The sequence below is a fragment of the Oryctolagus cuniculus genome, chromosome 6, assembly GCF_964237555.1.
Source record: "Oryctolagus cuniculus chromosome 6, mOryCun1.1, whole genome shotgun sequence".
NCBI classification, from domain to species: Eukaryota; Metazoa; Chordata; class Mammalia; order Lagomorpha; family Leporidae; genus Oryctolagus; species Oryctolagus cuniculus.
Window position 1 is genome coordinate 72,459,412 of NC_091437.1, and position 18,009 is coordinate 72,477,420.

An 18,009-nucleotide genomic window follows, 5' to 3' on the forward strand; every position below is an offset into this window, starting at 1 on the left:
GCTGCTTTGTCCCATAGTTAATTCAACCATTTTCTCTATTGAGAAACATTTAGTTTTTTTTCTGATTGATCACAATACAAATATTGCCACTATGAATATACTTGACCCTTTGTACCCATATTTGAGTATTTTTATGGCATATATATCTAGAACTGAAATTTCTGGGGCTCAGAGAGTCCCTACTTTATCCCTATTGTTAGGTGGCTGCTTCCAGGGTGGTGTTTGCCTGGGTTTGACAAGTTGTGATCGGTTACGTTTGATTTGTATAAGATGGCACAATGATGAGTAAGGCTGGTGATGCCTTAGGAGCAATGGTCTTTGGCTTGGTCCTAAACAGCTGATGCCCTCTCTCAGGGGCAGCTACTGTGGCCTGGAATGGGGGAACACTGCACTCCACAGCCTGGACAAACCTCATCTGGACTCCTCCAGCAGATTGTGCCAGGTTCTTTTAGATCTCTAGCTTGTGGTTTTTGGTGGATGATCCAGAAAAAGAATATTTGAAACCTCCATCAGTACTGGCATCCAGCCAGGGACTTTTTCTGGAATCATGGAGATATAATTTGGTGGCAAATTGAGAGGTCTCATACAGGTGTTGGCTATGCCTGGACTTGGCTGAGGACTCTGGCTCACATGTGTGTCTACATCCTCATCTTGAAACAGGGCATGGCTGAGGTAGCCCTTCTCTCACAGTTCCCAAGCATTTCAGTTTTTCTACACCTCTGTAAAATACAGCTTCACTGGCCCCCTTTTATGTTGTGCTTTATCATGCCCCAATGCATTGTTTCTAAAAGGTAATAATTCATTCTACAAATTCCGTTCCCAGGAGTTTAAAGCTCTACCCATTGCTTAGTATCCCAAAAACCACAGTGAGGAGGTAGCTCAGAGGAAGGGCACGGGTGACAAAATCACACCAAGAGTTATGTCTGCAGCCTCAACATGGACAGCGCCTGATTCAGCAGCAGGACTGGCCCTAGGCAAACTGTGGAAGAAGCAGTGGGTCCCTGAGCCACTTTCTCCCTTTTCCTGTCTCTTTCCTTTCCCAGACATCCTCCCATCTCTCCACCAGTCAACTTCTACCTGTCTAGTATCCTTTTCCTGCACTAAGTCTACTTCCTCTGAAGGGGTTTGATGCATTCATTCACTTGCAGTTATAAGTGAATTTTATCATTTCCACCTTAAGGAGGTAAAGGCAAAATAGGCCACCCAACTTCATTTCGAAGTTAATGAATTCATTGAATTTTGAGTATTTTCTTTAGCTACAAACAGGGGCTGCAGGAACTTGTATGTTGTGTGTTGTATATTGTTTTGCTTTGCCCTGCCAGTGTTGCTCAGCCTACAAGGTGTAATTCATGGCACTACCATGATGCATGGGGGATGTCCTCCATTTTAAGCTCCAGAATGTCCAAATGTGTCATGTTTCTATGAGAGTATACACAGTATATTGATTTTCAAAAATGATCAGCTTGTATGCTAAGTAAGCTGTGCCTCCTCCTCTCCTTCAGAAGTGGCTTAGAGATCATTCTGCAACAGAGAGGAATGCAATAATGTATATCTTCATAAGAGAAAGAGAGAGAGAGAGAGAGAGAGAGAGAGAGAGAGAGAGAGAGATCTTCCAGCTACTGGTTTACTTAATGGATGCCAGGAACGAGGAGCATCTTCCGGGTCTCCCACTTGAGTGGCAAGGGCCCAAACACTTGGACCATCTTCTGCTGCTTTGCCAAGGCTATTAACAGGGAGCTGGATTAGCAATGGGGCAACTGGGACTTGAACTGGCATCCATATGGGATGCTGGAGTTGCAGGCAGCAGCTTTACCTGTTTACACCAAAATGCTGGCCCCAGGTTATTATTTTTTAGGATGACTGAAGCTTCATTGTGTTGACAAAGATAAAGCCACTGTGACCAGTTGTTAACAGTGACAAATGGGCCGGTGCCGCAGCTCAATAGGCTAATCCTCCGCCTGCGGCACCAGCACCCCAGGTTCCAGTCCCAGTTGGGGAGCCGGATTCTGTCCCGGTTGCTCCTCTTCCAGTCCAGCTCTCTGCTGTGGCCAGGGAGTGCAGTGGAGGATGGCCCAAGTCCTTGGGCCGTGCACCAGCATGGGAGACCAGGATAAGCACCTGGCTCCTGGCTTCGGATCAGTGCAGTGCGCCCGCTGCAGGGGCCATTGTGGGGTAAACCAACGGAAAAGGAAGACCTTTCTCTTTGTCTCTCTCTCTCACTGTCTACTCTGCCTGTCAAAACAAAAACAAAAAGAAAAGCAAACAAACAAACAAAAACAACAGTGACAAATGAATAGCCTTTGCCTTGAATGTGGGAATCTTAATAAATCTTTGATCAATCGATTTATTGATATGCTTATGAAGCTTATTGGTGAAAGTGTCCACACATGAATGATAAAGGTGAGTAGAGTTTTGGATTCAAGGAGAAATGGCTCCATGGACACTGCTGAACCATTGTAGAATCATAACTTGAGCAACATGGTACTCTTTTGTCATTCTTTTCGGGCTTGCTACAGAAAAGTTTGCATCTTATAAGTGGCAGAACTTTGTTACTATAAGTGGATTTTTTCAGCAGTACTTTTTTTATTTTCTTTGTGCCCCTTGGCCCAAATAAACAATGCTTTATTGAGAGAAAGATGCTCTGTTTTAGAAATGTGATATCATCATAGTCTTCTCAAGAAATACTGTGTGGGCACCATTTGCTGAGAACAAGCCCAAACTCTGGGAAAGAGGTGCTATTTCTCTTAGAAAACAAAGAGTGAGTTCTGGAGTTAATTATTTCCTGCTGTCAAACAAGGCAATAGCAAATGGTCATCTAACTCTTTCATCACGTCCCAGTAGGACGAGCTCAGCCACTTCCTTGCTCTGATTTCCTGCAGGGCTGCACAGAAGGGCTGCAGTGTTTGTTACAACATCCTTTTGAAGTCATAGCAGAAAGTTCTTTCTCTTCCCAGAAGGAGGAGGAAGAGAGTGAGGCTGACACAATAGCTTTGTGTGTAAATAAGGATCTCATGTATGAAACTGGGACTGCTTTTCTGCTCTAGATCTCTGCAGGGATATCAATAATTAGATGCTACTTGCTATTGACCTTGGAAGATATTTTGCAACCCGGAGTTATAACAGTCTTGGGAATTTCCCTGATGTTATTTTTCCCCTGCACTGTTTTTCCGTTAACCCTCAGAAACACCACTAGCGCCACTCAAGTGTCTTAGACACAACCCTTCCCCCATCCAGATCTCACTCACAAGTCCCCTCATTGTGCCACCTGTCATCTAAGCACCCATCTTGCACTTGGACTATGTTGGGAAAGAGTCCTTGCCTGCAGCGCCCAAAGGAAGTTCCCCTCCTATCCTGTAGCCCGTCTTTCTGCCATCTACGGAGGAAGCTGTCCTATTTATTTATTTGACAGGTAGAGAGAGAGAGAGAGAGGAGACAAGAAAGTCTTCCTTCCGTTGGTTCACTCCCCAGATAGCAGAAACAGCTGGAGCTATGCCGATCCAAAGCCAGGAGCCAGGTGCTTCTTCCTAGTCTCCCATGCGGGTGCAGGGCCCAAGCACTTGGGCCATCCTCCACTGCTTTCCCAGGCCACAGCAGAGAGCTGGACTGGAAGAGGAGCAACTGGGACTAGAACCGGCACCCATATGGATGCTGGCTCTGCAGGTGGAGGATTAACCTAGCGCGCCACAGTGCTGGCCCCAAGGAACCCTGTCCTTTCTTGGTTTGGAATCCAGAACTCTGGATTGGAAGCAGAGACTTCAGACATATGGAGAACAAGTGAACACCAAATGGGTAGAGCATGGGAAGGCAGGAGAATGTGAGAGGCTCTCTCTAAATGCCATGGTAGATTATGTCATTTGACACCATCTTGAACATGTTGGCCCAGAGCTGTGGTTTCTAGTCACTACCATGTGCTTTGGCCTCTGCACACTGGGGTGACATCATGTTGGATGCCATTTGGCACCTTTGCTTGGCTGACACATAAGCTTCCCACTTTTGGACTTGGTTTCTATAGGTGCTGGTTCCCCTGCTGCTTTGTGGACCAAACGCTCATGGGGCGCTCGCTCAGTGACCAGCTGTGCACTGGGTTCTCAAGAGCAAAACTGGGAGGGGGGCAGAGGCATTGAAGAAAGAGTCCATGTGGCCGGACACGACCATCACAGGAACATCTCAAAGAGTTTCACACTTGATATCAAGCAGATCCGCTGGATACCCAGTGCTAGAGTTGCATTTATGTAGTAGAGAGCCAGGGTTCAACTCATAGAAGTTTTGGCTTTCTGCTACGGGAGATCAGCTCACTGTTTACTGGTAAGATTTTAGGCATTTCAAAATGATCTTCTATGTGTCCTTACAAGCAGAGAATAGATAATTAAAATTCATTCCTTAGCTATCATTTTTTTTAAGGGAAAGGGTTTATTGGGGAAAACCCAGCAGACTGGAGTGAAGGGGCGGTGAAGAGAAAGAGCAGGAGACTGTAAGAGAGACAGAGAGGAGAGAGGAGAGAGATGAGAGGAGAGGAGCCAAGAGAGCAGAGAGAAGCCAAGAGAGAAGAACCAAGAGAGCACGTGTTCAGGAACAGGCCCTTTTAAAACTTTGCCTGAGGACTGGCAGGGAAGCAGGAGCAGCGAATCCCATTAGGATGGGGGTGGAGGCTGGCTCAGGTAGCTGGGCTATGCGGCCACCTGGCTAAAACTGCGCCAGTTTCCTAACATTCCCCCCGTTTTGTTTTTTATAAAGCAGGGTTTGTATGGATTATATTAGTCCCAAAAGTCCAGGAGGGGTAGAGGGATGATGATCTGTCTTTAGAGCTACTTCCTGCTGACACAGGGCGACAAGGTACTCTTCGCTGGCATGGGGTGATGTCTCAGGCTGCTGTCTCCTGGTTGGGGAGCCTAGTATATTCCTGTAGCAGCATTTGGTTGACCGCCTGGTTTCTGAAGGCCTTGGTTTGGTTCCATTATGACCTGCTGTAAACACTTAGACACTGTAGTATAAGAAACAGGGTGAGAATAGTAACCAATGATCCTAAGAGTAGCATTAACCAGGTAATGAGAGGATTTTATAGAGGAGAGGAAATGGAGGGGTCTCTGGACCCTTGTGGGGACAGTTTGATGGATGTGGCTTAAAGCTGATTCCAGCCAAGACAGGGAGAAAAGTCACTCATCTTTTGTAGGTAGAGGGGTTTGTCTGTAGAGAAATTCTGAACAATCATATAACATTAAGTGGGGAGAGGACCATCAGTACACACAGGTTGGGAGTAGAGCCATTGGTGGTAGAGTAGAGGCTATGATTACAAAGGAATGAGGCTCAAGTGGGCTAGATACAAAGGAAACAGCTAAAGTTATTCAAGGTTACATTTTAATTTGTGTGACCTAAATCTGTATCATATGTTTTAAACTTGTTGGTAGAAAGAAACTAAAAACACTTTATATGTTTGTGCTTAAGTTTACTGGTTAAACAAGTTACACCATGTTAGATATTTAAGAGAAGTTTCCAAATACATGTATTCTTAAAATTTATAGAAGGCATTGGACCTTCTGGTAAATGTTATCTTAAGTTGTTATCTAATGGTTAAAACTGCTTTCTAAGTTTTCATTTGATACTGCTATTGTCAGTAAGCAATCTGGGACTGGCATCCCCATTTTCTATTCTAAGCCCGACTTGTTCTTTCATTTCTCTATTCTCTTTGAGGTAGGAAACTAATTCTATTATAAAGAAATCTCCAAGATACAACATTTGTTTTTTAGTTATGGCTAACATTTTCTGTAGTAACAGTGTAGCCAAAATGAAAGCTTAAATTATAATTTCTTAGCTAGATTTACTTCTCCATCAGTGAGGTAAACAGTAAACAGGAAAAACCTTCCTTTCAGACCAAACAAAAGGAAAGAAAGTTTTAAAGTGGAAACATAGTTTTCCTCATGGGCATTGTCTAACTCAGAAAAACTACTACAGAACATGCCTGTGACTATAGACTTCTAGTTTAGGCCACAAAGGTTAGAGATGGGAATTGGGCACTCCCTTGACTTGCATCCTCTGGTCTGCTTTAACAAAAACCAAGAGGAGAAGAAAGCTAGGCATCAGAAATGTAGAGATAAGTGGCAGGCCTATTAAAGGCAGCTTTGTACAGTGATCTGCCCTCAAGGAGACCCAACAGGCCAGTCCACTGCAGTGGCTTTCAATGTGGTAAGCCTGGGCTTCAGCAGAAGTCAGCTTGTGATGAGCCCTGGCAGCTCTGCCAGCCAAGAGTTAGATCTCTGGAAGTGGAACTGCCTTGGAGTTGAAGGACTTCAGGTCAGAGCCACAGATTTTTTTTTTTTTTTTTGACAGGCAGAGTGGACAGTGAGAGAGAGAGACAGAGAGAAAGGTCTTCCTTTGCCGTTGGTTCACCCTCCAATGGCTGCTGCGGCCAGTGTGCTGCAACCGGCACACCGTGCTGATCCGATGGCAGGAGCCAGGTGCTTCTCCTGGTCTCCCATGGGGTGCAGGGCCCAAGCACTTGGGCCATCCTCCACTGCACTCCCTGGCCACAGCAGAGAGCTGACCTGGAAGAGGGGCAACCAGGACAGAATCTGGCGCCGCGACTCGGACTAGAACCCGGTGTGCTGGCGCCGCAAGGTGGAGGATTAGCCTAGTGAGCTGCGGTGCTGGCCAGAGCTACAGATCTTACTGGCTCTAAGCTGAAAAGCCCTTCACTCAGCCAAGCTTCCAAAGTGACCACCGCAGCTGAGAAAATGGCCAAGTAGGGTCAGCAACACTGCAGGGAGAACTGTAAATTTCCTGCTAGAGATGCCACCTGCCTTTACCTGGCCAGCTCTCCCAGGCCGGCTAGGTAATGGAAGTCAACAGGGTGCCTTCCCCAAGGAGATTCACACCTCCCTTAGGATGTACCCTATCTGAAGAGATAGATTGTTCTGGGCCTCTTAACTTACAAGGCCTAAAGCCCACTAGTTATTATTGAGCCCCTTCTGTCAGGTTCTATTTGCCTCTCAATCAGAACACTTATTTGTAGCTTAGATGGCACCTTTCTTAGCTCCTCTGATAACAACTCTGTCCTTAGCTATCATTGTCTTCATTCACTCCTTGATTAAAATAAAAATTCATTTAGATCGGAGCTGCCCTAACTTTATGGCTCATTAATACTGCAGTGTCATACTTCTTCAATAAAGAATGTGGATGAGGGTGAATGGGGCAGGGGAGCAGGCTGTGCTGACCAGGGCAAAGGGCAGTCCTAACAGAGGCAGAAGTCCAGCTTCCTTCACAGGCCGTGGCAGTGCTGACTGCCGAGCTGTGTGGGGCTGGGCCTGGGTCATTCACGTGCACTGTCTGTTCTCATGCTGCCAGTTGGCCTTTAGGGGAGACTCACATACAGGGCCTTACTGGGGACATTGTTGCCTCTTTTTACTCACTGGTGCAAAGCCAGTGAAACCAGTGACTGTGGGATCAAAGGGCAACGTTGGTCCTTGGAGAAATTGTGCAAGGAGGAGACGTTGGCCACTCTCAGCAGTCGTCTAATCTGTCCCTTTATTGTTTGGATAACAAGGGCCATTTTCTCAATTGAGGGAGAGACAACAACTCAAAGCTGCTTTCCTCTGGATCCCTGCAGCCCCACTCTGTTGGGAGCAGGAAAGGTCGCAGTGCTGAGCTGAAGGGGGCTTGCACAGGTGCTGTAGCACTGGCGTCTCGTCCCTGCCCCCAGAGGAGGAAGAGGCAGGAGAGAACAGGCCTGAGGGGGCATGATGAGTGGTGGTTTTGGAGGGGGAGAAATTTGCTGTGCTGTAGGTTTAGCTGTAGATGGGGATCCTGGCAGAGTCAGCTTTGTGGTAGTCACTCAGTCATGAGAGGGGGCGCGCTAGCTGGCAGGCAGGATTGTGAGCTCATGCAGGAGTGCTCAGAACTGATTCTCTTGGGCATCCCAGGGCCAGCAGAGCCCGGGTGTCAAGCCATGGGCAAGAACTCATTGAAGAAATAAATTCATACAACATGCTAAGAGTGCATCTTGGGCTTCACTGGGCTCAGGTATGTTGTGGCAGAGGGTAGTATAATAGCGTAGAGCTCAGTGCAGTAGGACATAGTATAATGCAGTATAGCACAGAATAGCACAGCGTAGTGCAGGGCGGCCCAGAATAGTACAGGTCACAGTGGTGCCATATAGTGTCCTCCAGTGTAGTAGGTACAGCCGAGTATAGCTTAGTGTAGCATAATACAGTACAGTACAGTTCAGTGCAACCTAACGCGGGTTAGTGCTGTGTAGTAGAGAACAGCACAGTACAATAAAGTACAGTGACAAGTACAGTAGGGACGGGTGTGGGTTGTTGTGCCTTGTAGTAGAGGGAGTAGCACCTCTTTGATTTCTTTCCTTTGTAATTTCTTAAAGTTTCAACATTTCAAAGTTTTTAATGCTTGATTTAAGAAGTCAGCTTTACTGAGATAGAATTCACATAGCACATAATTAATCTGTTTATAGGATGTGAAATTCCATGATTTTCATATATTCCCTGGATTGTGCAACACCATCAGAGTGAATTCTAGAACACTTTCATCACACCAGAGGGAAACGCCACACCTCTTAAGCAGTCACTCTGCTTCCATTCTCTTTCCAGCTCCTTGCAAACACTAGAGTGATTTCTACCTCTAAAGGATGGGCCTATTCTGGACATTTTATACAAATGGAATCCTACAGTATCAGACCTTTTGTGGCTGGCTTGTTTTATTTAGCATAATGTTTTCAAGATTCTTGCATGCTGACATATTAGTGCTTCATTCCTTTTTATTTTTGAATAGTGAATGGCTATAGCATAGTTTGTTGACCTATTCATTAGTTGATGGGTAGCTGGATTGTTGCTACTTTTGGGCTATTTTAAACAGTGCTGCATATGAACATGTACTTACACATTTCTGTGGATATATGTTTTTATCCTTTCTAGGTGTGTATCTAGGAGGGAGATTGCTAAGTGTGGTAGTCCTGTGTGTGACTTTTTGGGGAGCTGCTGGACTGTTGTCCGAAGAGTCTGCACCAATTTACATTGCCAGCGGTGTCTGAGAGTTCCAACTTCTCCACATCCTCCAATACTCGTTAGTGCCTTTTTATCGTGACCAAGCTAGTGACTTTATTCCTTTCTTCTCCTTATAAGAAATGTTCTATATAATATATACACCTAATAAAAGCAATCTAATAATATCAGGGAGTATAAAAATAACAAACAAGCCTCCCTCTGATTTTCAACTTATGGTCTCCTACTAATCTTTCCTTGTGGTAATTACCAGTAGCTTGAGATCCTGCTGGAACAATATTCTAAGCCCCTACAAGCAAATATAAACCCTTTCCAGAGGATACACTGGGGGGTGTTTTGTGCCTTCTTGCACATTGTTTGCTGATGTACAATGGTCGTAGATTGGGCACGTAACTCGGGCTTGAAACCTTTCTACAGCTATGTAGCATGCTGTAGTTGGGATGTACTGTCTTATTTTTAGCCTCTGTCCCCCCAGTGATAAATACATAGGTTGTTTCTATCCTTATTTTGCATAAAGATCAACACTGCTGTGAACATTACTGAACATAGGTGTTTTTGTGCGCTCATGAGATTATTTCCCTGTCATCCTTTCTGCGTAAGAATGAAGATGGAGGATCAGAAGGGTCTTGTGGAGTCTTTCCATTTCCAGTGCCCTGTGAGGGTGTGCGGTTGGCTCAGAGGACTCCCAGGAAGTGCCGTGGGGTGAGCACCAGCTGTCTGCAGCAGCTTGTGGTGTCAAAATCCATCCAGCCATCAAGCTTCAGCCAGAGCACCTCAGCAGATGCTTCGGGCCAGGGGCAAGGTCTGGAGCTCTCGTTCTGCTGGTTGCAGGCTGGGAGGTAGGAGCCTGGCCTGCTGGTGGAGGTGGCCTGGTGTACAGTGTAGCACAGATCTGCGGTGTCAGCAGCTCTTCATCAATCTGGTGAGACCAAAGCCAACTCTCCAAACAAACATTTCCTGCGTGAACAATGTGTTTGTTATATTTTCCTCATTTGTTTATGATGGCTGTGTCAGCCACACTGATTTACATAAACACTGCCAATCTTGGGATGTTACACTCTCAACAAAAGTAGCTGAGTACAAACAGCATTCCTCAATTTTAATTCATATTGTCTAAACATAGCAGATGTTGATAAAATGAGCCAACAAGAAAATACAACAAAAGGGACCATTTCAAGGGGGTATTTGATTAAAATGCATTCCAGATTGACATAACGCTATAATATTAATGGAATGGATCACTTAGATGTCATATTTGGCTCCTATAGAACTATAAAACAAGCTCAACTCCAAGCTTTGCAGCTTCCAGACTGTAAATGTACAGGATGACTGTATATGCATTTGTGATTGAGCCAATTTGGTTCTTCTTGCTCCCCCATCATTGGCTTAGTCATTGAGTTTTGCACAGGCCTTGCTGTTGCTGTGTTGGAGCCTCAATCCTGGTCACGGTAGACATGCATTACCCTTGGGAAGATAGATACCTTGTGCACTTTAATGAGCCAGATCTACCCAAGGGGACGTGTTACTCAGTTGAGCCCAAAGTGGGCATATAATGTTATCCTCACCTGGAGCCTCTTTATTTCTCATTAATGTGACTGTAGGAATCAGCTTTTTTTTAAAAAAAAGATTTATTTATTTATTTGAAAGGCAAAGTGACAGAGAGGCAGAGGCGGAGAGAGAGAGAGAGAGAGAGAGAGGTCTTTCATGTGCTGGTTCTCTCCCCAGATGGCTGCAATGACCGGAGCTGTGCCAATCGAAAGCCAGAAGCCTGGAGCTTCTTCTGGGTCTCCCATGCAGGTGCAGGGTTCCAGAGACTTGGGACATCTTCTACTGTTTTCTCAGGCCATAGCAGAGAGCTAGATCAGAAGTTGAGCAGCCAAAACTCAAACTAGTGCCCATATGGGGTTCCAGCACTGCAAGGCAATGGCTTTACTCACTAGGCAACAACACCGGCCCCCAAGGGAATCAGCTTTTATATCTAAGGGGTGTGATTACAAATAAGGAGACGATAGTAGACCACAGTAGTACAATAGTAGACCAATTGTTTGACCTTTTATTGTACTTTATGTTGGCTACCAGGGAATAACTTTTAACTGGCAAAGTCCTGCCCTCGAGTTGTTTAGAGTCAGATGAGAGTGAGCAGGAGAGTTAAAGTCTTCCATTGTAAAGGATGATATAGTCAACTTTGAAGGATGACAGTGAGCCTTTGTTTACTAAGGATCATAGAAAAAAGTAAAATATAAAATTGTCCGAGTATCTTGGCTTTTACATGAAACATTTGGATTCCAAGGAAGAGTTCATAGAGACAGCTATGGATGTTATGGGACCTGGAGCGGCTCTGGCTGCTGACCCTGGGGGATGGGAAGACTCCCCAGTGCAGTTTGGGTCCTTCTTGGGATTCTTTAGCCCAAGAGCTGTCTTTTGTCAGATTCCTTTAAGTGCAGTAAGCAGAGCTTAGTCACTCTTTTGTGAGTTCAGGGCTAGCTTCCCATAGCTGTTGCCTGTATGCTATGTGTGTGGGACTGCCACATTAGACTTTTATGTCCAGATTTTGAAATGGAGATATTGACATTCATCCCACTGGTTGCTTTTATTTTTATTTTTAAAAATTTTTAAAAAGATTTTTATTTATTTATTTGAGAGGTAGAGTTACAGACAGTGAGAGGGAGAGACAGAGAGAAAGGTCTTCCATCCTTTGGTCTACTCCCCAAATGGCCACAATGGCTGGAGCTGCGCCGATCCGAAGCCAAGAGCCAGGTGCTTCTTCCCAGTCTCCCATGTAGGTGCAGGGGCCCAAGGACTTGGGCCATCTTCTACTGATTTCCCAGGCCACAGCAGAGAGCTGAATAGGAAGAAGAGCAGCCGGGACTAGAACTGGCGCCCATATGGGATACTGGTGCCGTAGGCGGAGAAGATTAACATGTCGCCGGCCCCCACACTGGTTGTTTTCATTTATTTATTTATTTTTTAGATTTATTTATTTATTTGAAAGTCAGAGTTACACACACACACACACACAGAGAGAGAGGGAGAGAGAGAGAGAGAGGTCTTCCATCTGCTGGTTCACTTCCCAGTTGACTGCAATGGCCAGAGCTACGCCAATGGGAAGCCAGGGACCAGGAGTTTCTTCTGGGTCTTCCACATGGGGACAGGGGCCCAAGCACTTGGGCCATCTTCTTCTGCTTTCCCAGACCATAGCAGAGAGATGGATTGGAAGTGGAGTAGCTGGGATTCGAACCAGCGCCCATATGGGATGTCGGCACTGCAGGTGGCGGCTTTACAAGGGGTGTAAAGGGTCACTTAGCTATGGAAACTTTGTCATAAGGAGAAACAGCACTGCTTGCTTCCTGCCTAATGACTCAGTGAGGGAAAGGCATAAAAGAAGACAGTATTTCTTTGTAGGAGTAGAATATGTGAACTCCTTGAATTTGGTTATGATGCAATAGCAACACCGAGGTCTGTTTTGCATGTGGAGAAATGAAGACCAAAGAGGCCAAGGGCGTGACTTGCCCAAGGTAACACAAATTTGGGAGGCGTCTCCAAACTCAGGGTGCTGATTGGCTCTTGTCCATTCTCCCTGTTAAGTCAAGCTTTGTATTATCTCCAAACCAAGCAGCCCACTGTACTGCTGAGAGCAAAGACCGTGGTACTTAACGCCCAGGTCAATAATTTGTTCAGTATCCCTGCAGAATGCCCATGAAAGATGAGCATTTTCCAGCTACAGGAGACTGTAGAGAGGAAGCAATAAAAATGCCAACCCCACCTTTTTTTTTTTTTTTTTAAAGAAAGGTTTATTTACTTATTTTGAAAGGGAGAGTTACAGAGACAAAGAGAGGGAGAGATTTAGAGAGAGTCTTCCACTCACTGGTTCACTCCTCAGATGCCCGCACTGGCCAGGATTGGGCCAGACTGAAGCCAAGAGCCAGGAGCCAAGAATGTTTTCCAGTTTTCCCACGTAGGTGCAAGGGCCCAGCATTTGGGCTGTCTTTCGCTGCTTTCCCAGGTGCATTAGCAGGGAGCTGAATTGGAAGTGGAGCAGCTGAGACTCCAGCAGGTCTTCTTATAGACAACCAGTGCCACAGACACTGGCTTTATCCACTATGACAAAGTGTCTGCTCCAACGTTTTTTCTTCATCCCCATTAGAATTTGGACATCAGTGAATTGTTATTAACTTAAAGAAAACATTTTATTGGGGCTGTCATTGTGGTGCAGTGGGTTAAGCCACTGCCTACAAGGCTGGTATCCCATATCACAGCACTGATTTGAGTCTCTGGTGCTCTGCTTCAATCCAGTTCCTTGCTAAGGCGCCTGGGAAAGCAGTGGATGATGGCCCCTGCCACTCACGTGGGAGATCTGGGTGGAATTCCTGGATCCTGGTTTTGACCTGACCCAGACATGTCTATTGAGGCCATTTGGGAAGTGAATCAGCACTTAAAGATCTCTCTCTTTGTCTCTTTCCTCCTCTCTCTGTCATTCTGCCTTTCAAATAATAAAATTAAAAAAAAATTTTTATTTTGAAACAGTTCATATGCAGATTCATATGCAGTTGTGAAAAACAAACAGACCTTTACCTAAATCCCCCTATTGGTGACATCTTGCAAAACCATAGATAAACACCATAACTAGGATATTGCCATTGATACAGTCAAGGTAAGGAACGTTTCCACCACGAGGGCACCTCCTTTTAATAAAAGGGCACTTCCCCTCTTATTAACCACACCTACCCCCTACCCCTGTGCTGTATCAGTGGAATCCTATGGTGTGTAATATGCTTGTCTACTTGGAGTAATTCTCTGGAGAATCATGGAGGTTGCTGTGTGTGCTCCTTCTTACTGCTAAGTAGTAATCCATAGTGCAGATGTATCACAGTTCATTTAACCATTTGCCCAATGAAGGGCTTCTAGGGTTCTTTTTTTTTTTTTAATTTTTTGACAGGCAGAGTGGACAGTGAGAGAGAGAGAGACAGAGAGAAAGGTCTTCCTTTGCCGTTGGTTCACCCTCCAATGGCCGCCACGGCTGGCACGCTGCGGCCGGCACATCATGCTGATCTGATGGCAGGAGCCAGGTGCTTCTCCTGGTCTCCCATGGGGTGCAAGGCCCAAGCACCTGGGCCATCCTCCACTGCACTCCCTGGCCATAGCAGAGAGCTGGCCTGGAAGAGGGGCAACCGGGACAGAATCCGGTGCCCCGACCGGGACTAGAACCCGGGGTGCCGGTGCCGCAGGTGGAGGATTAGCCTATTGAGCCACGGCGCCGGCCTAGGGTTCTTTCCAGGTTTTAGAAATAAAGTGGAACATTCACATCCAGGTTTTTGTGTGGACATAGCTCTTCATTTCTTTAGAAAAGATGTCTAGGAGAAACGGGAGTGATCCCGTTTCTCAGCACCCTTGACACCATTTTTTTTTTATTTTTTATTTATTTATTTATTTTTTGACAGGCAGAGTGGACAGTGAGAGAGACAGAGAGAAAGGTCTTCCTTTGCCGTTGGTTCACCCTCCAATGGCTGCTGCGGCCAGCGTGCTGCAGCCGGCGCACTGCACTGATCTGATGGCAGGAGCCAGGTACTTCTCCTGGTCTCCCATGGGGTGCAGGGCCCAAGGACTTGGGCCATCCTCCACTGCACTCCCTGGCCACAGCAGAGAGCTGGCCTGGAAGAGGGGCAACCGGGACAGAATCCGGCGCCCCGACCGGGACTAGAACCTGGTGTGCCAGCGCCACAAGTTGGAGGATTAGCCTAGTGAGCCGCAGCGCCAGCCACCATTTGGTTTTATCACTGTTTTTTAACCTGGCCATTCTGTTAGGTGTATACTGATATCTCATTGCTATGTATCTTATTTAATTTACATTTTCCTAATGGTTAATGATAGTTGAACATCTTTTCATGTGCTCATTTTCCATCTGTATAGCTTCTTCAGAAAGAGAAAGAGAAAGAGATCTTCCATCTGCTAGTTCATTCTCCAAATGGCCGCAACAGCCAGGGCTGGGCCAGGCTGAAGCCAGAAACCCGGAGCTTCTTTCTTGTCTCCCTCATGGGTGGCAGGGAGCTGGATTGGAAGTGGAGCCACTGGGAAATGAACTGGTGCCCATATGGTTGCTGTTTTAGCCTACATGGTACCTGCTATGCTATGATGCTGGTCCCTTAATAGAATCATTCACAGAGAAAAACTTTTGCGTTTTGATGAAGTTTGATTTATCAGTCTTCACTTTTATTGATTGTGTTTTTGATGTATTTTGCCAAAGACTTGATCCTGAATATTTTCTCTGGTGTTTTTTTCTCAAGTTTTGTAGTTTTACTCTTTAAGTTCAGGGCCATGACACACTTTGAATTATTTTTGTGTAAGGTTTGAGACTTGGCTCTTGGCTTTCATTTTCCCCTATGGATGTCCGATTGTTCTGGCCCCATTTGTTGATAGGCTTTTTTTTTTTTTTTTTTTTTTTGTTTGACAGGCAGAGTGGACAGTGAGAGAGAGAGACAGAGAGAAAGGTCTTCCTTTTGCCGTTGGTTCACCCTCCAATGGCCGCCGCGGCTGGTGCGCTGCGGCCGGCGCACCGCACTGATCTGAAGCCAGGAGCCAGGTGCTTCTCCTGGTCTCCCATGGGGTGCAAGGCCTAAGCACTTGGGCCATCCTCCACTGCACTCCCTGGCCACAGCAGAGAGCTGGCCTGGAAGAGGGGCAACCGGGGCAGAATCTGGCTCCCCGACTGGGACTAGAACCTGGTGTGCCGGCGCTGCAAGGCGGAGGATTAGGCTAGTGAGCCGCGGCACCAGCCCTGGGCTCTTTTTATTGCTTTTACACCTCTGTCAGAAGTCTGTTGGACATATTGGTGTGAGTCCGTATCTGGGTATTTATCTTGTCTCATGGATCTTGTCTCTGTGTCCATCCCTCCACCAATAACACAATAAAACAATAATATTGTTTATGGTTGTGATATATAAGTCTTGATATTGGGCACTGATTCTTTCCATCTTACTGTTTTCTTTCAGAATTGTAGTTCATTGCCTTTTTACACATGTTTTTGAATAATCTTGTTTATAATTACAAAAGATCTTGTTAAGATTATGGTAGGAATTGCATCAAATCTGCATAATTGGGTGAAAACTGACATCTTTACTTCTTGAATCTTCCTATTCACCAACACCACATGTTTCTATTTATTTAAATTACATTTCATTCATCAACTTTTTATCATTTCTGGTATATAAGTCCTGTATAAACTTTGTTTCATTTATATTCCCTTCCTCCCTCCTTCCCTCCCTCCTTCCCTCTCTCCTCCCTCCCTCTTCCTTCCTTTCTTTCTTTCTTTCTTTCTTTCTTTCTTTCTTTCTTTCTTTCTTTTCTTTTCTTTTCTTTTTTCTTTTCTTTTCTTTTCTTTTCTTTTCTCTTTTCTTTCTTTCTTTCTTTCTTTCTTTCTTTCTTTCTTTCTTTCTTTCTTTCTTTCTTTCTTAGATTTATTCATTTATTTGAAAGGCAGAATTACAGGAGGAAGAGGCAGAGAGAGAGAGAGAGAGAGAGAGAGAGAGATCGATCTTCTATCCACTGGTTCACTCCCCAAATGGCCACAGCTGGGCCAGTCTGAATCCAGGAGCCTGGAACTTCTTCCTGGTATTCTACATGGGTGCAGGGGCCCAAGGATTTGGGCCATTTTCCACTGCTTTCCCAGGCACATTAGCAGGGAGCTGGATCAGAAGTGGAGCAGTTGGAATTGAACCAGTGTCCAAATGGGATGCTGGCACTGCAGGTCGAACCTTTACCCACTATACCACAGTACTGGCCCCCTTTCTTTTCCTCCCTCCCTCCCTCCTTCCCTCTCTTCTCCCTCCCCCTTCCTTCCTTCCTTCCTTCCTTCCTTCCTTCCTTCCTTCCTTCCTTCCTTCCTTCCTTCCCTCTCTCTCTTTCTCTCTCTCTCTCTTTCACCAATTACAAATGATATTGTATTTTAAATTTTCTTTGAAATTATGTAGATCACTTGTTATTTGCAAACAGTTTTATTTTTTCTCTGTGTGCCTTTTATTTCCCCTTTCTTGCTTTATTGTTATTAGCTAGAATTGTCAGCACTATTTGAATAAGAATGATTAAGTAGACATCTTTATCTTGTTATCAATTTTAGGGAGAAAACATTCATTCATTCACTGTTAAGTATAATATTAGCTTTAGAATTTTTGTAGATGTTCTTTATCAAGCAGATAAAGTTTATCTCCATTCTTATTTTCATGAGAGTTTAAAAATTATTTATTTATTTTGGTTTAATTTGGAAAATAGAGAAAGAACAGAGGCAGAATGAGAGATTATCCTTCTGCTGGTTCATTCCCAAATGCTTGCAATAGCTGGGTTGGGCCAGACCAAAGCCAGGAGCCAGAAACTTCTGGGTCTCCCATGTGGGTGTCAGGGACCCACGAACTTGAACCATCAGCTGCTGTTTTTCAGGTGTGTGTTGGTGGGATGCTGGATTGGAAGTGGAGGCGGGACTTGAATCCAGGAGCTCTTGTATGAAATGTGGGTATCTCAAGCAGAATCCTAACTACCACATTAAATGCCTACCTGAGTTTTTAATAAAATCATGAATGAGTATTGAATTTTGTTAACTTATTTTTCTTCATACATATTTCTTTTTCAGTCTATGAATTATGGTTGGTTATAAAGACTGATTTCCAAGTACTGAACCAACTTTGTGTCTTTGAAATAAAACCCACTTGGTCACTATGTATAATTCCTTTTGCATAAAGCAGAATTCTTTTTTTAAAATAAAGATTTAATTATGTATTTGACAGATATCGTTACAGACAGTGAGAGGGAGAGACAGAGAGAAAGGTCTTCCATCCACTGGTTCACCTCCCAAATGGCCGCAACAGCAGGAAGGTGAGCTGATCAGAATGCCAGGGTCTAGGAGCTTCTTCTGGGTCTCCCTTGTGGGTGCAGGGGCCCAACCACTGGGCCATCTTTTACTGATTTCCCAGGCCATAACAGAGAGCTAGATGTGAAGAGGAGCAGGCAGAACATG